We start from the raw sequence: 1,613 nt of genomic DNA, 5'->3' as shown, positions 1-1,613 counted from the left end.
AATTGAAATGTCTTCAATCACGAAAATGATAGTATCAATCACAGTTTTAATTGGGTATAGAAAAAATCCTTGATTAAAAAATTAATTGATGTCATTAGCAATTTTCAATTAATTTTTTAATTGATTCAATTAAAAATTTAATTGATTTTGAATTCAAATCCCAATTAATTTTTTATTTAAAAAGGTAACTATTTTCAACTACTTTCTGAATTGGCTTAGAGTTTTTATTTTGATTAAGAAATGTTCATCACTTTTTTTAACTGACTTCATCTTCTGAATTTGATTAAAAAGTTAATTCTATCAATTAATTTTTTAATTAAAAATTTTAAAATTTTCAATCATTGACTTAATTAACCTAATGTTTCTACCTTGATTAAAAAGTTAATTGTATCAATTAATGTATTAATTGAAAAAACATTCAACTTCAATTAACTTTTTAATTGGAAATATTCTGGTGATATTTTTTTCTGTGTACTGCCCAATAAACACAGGATGAGCGTTTTTCAAACGCAACAACTTTTCAGTTTGAGAGTAAATATAATTTTCAACATAAATTCAACTTGACTTGAAACAGCTCATCTTCAATACATCTTCAAATTGTTTGCGAATTACTTCCAATTTGCCAAAATGTTGACGAAATCTTTGGAAAGATGTTGAAGATAATATGAGAAAACGTTGACAAAACACTACCCTAAAATGCAACGAAAAAACCATGTGGTTTTCAATACTTATTTGTGCAACGAAATTCGTGGTCAATTGCAAGAAATTAAAAAAATGGAAAATTTTAGACAAATAACCAAATAGTTTATAAAAATAGGTAAGTGAAAATAAAAAATGAAATAAAACTTTAAGGAAATCACTAAATGTATATCTCTTTGCAGAAAACTAAAATTATGGATTCTACGTTCTTGAAAACATTAAAAAGCTGACCGATGAAAAAATGGTGGACAATTAACTGGAACTGCTTCAAATAGTTTATAATAATTGGTACGTCAATATGAAAAATTAAATCAACACTTTAGAGAAGTCACTAAATTTAAATCTCTTTGCAGAAAACTAAGATCTTTGGATGCTACATTCTTGCAAACATTAAGAAGCTGACTAATGAAAAATGAGTGGCTTATCGACATGAAAAAGTTTCCAGAGACATTACAAGTGCAACCAATTAAAATTGTTAAAAACAACAAATTGTTGAAATCAACAACTTCTGGATGAAAATGTGCATCACATCGTCAGTTTAATTCGTATGCTATTATCAGTTTAAAATGGATGTTTTGTGAATTCTTTCTGCTGGAAATCAATTCTAACACGCGGTTCACACAGTACGTTCCTAATTTAAATTTCCCGCATGTTAATAAATTTTAATGCTGTTTTATGACACCAAAAGGAAGGAAATCGAATTATCAATGCAAAAGTGTTTACTAATGATGTTTAAGATATTTAAAGTTTTGTTGTTTGTTTGTTTTTTGTTCTTATTTGTTGATATGTTTAATAAGATTATTATATATCAATTGGTATTGTAGTGTATTATTTAGAGTAGTGTATTATTATATATTTTATTTTGATGGAAATGAATAAATTATACAAAATTCATAGAATTTTGGCTTTGACTT

General features: G+C 25.7%; 1 long non-coding RNA gene across 1 annotated transcript; it reads left to right on the top strand.

Moving 5' to 3' along the window:
- The first annotated feature begins 726 nt into the window (after window positions 1–726).
- On the top strand, window positions 727–1,366 carry LOC142228600 (uncharacterized). The gene is made up of 3 exons (XR_012720219.1): window positions 727–817; window positions 882–987; window positions 1,053–1,366. It is a non-coding gene; the product is annotated as an uncharacterized LOC142228600 (long non-coding RNA).
- The last annotated feature ends 247 nt before the right edge of the window (window positions 1,367–1,613 follow it).

Source organism: Haematobia irritans, chromosome 3, assembly GCF_050003625.1.
Source record: "Haematobia irritans isolate KBUSLIRL chromosome 3, ASM5000362v1, whole genome shotgun sequence".
Lineage (NCBI taxonomy): Eukaryota > Metazoa > Arthropoda > Insecta > Diptera > Muscidae > Haematobia > Haematobia irritans.
This window is presented reverse-complemented; position numbering and strand designations above follow the sequence as displayed.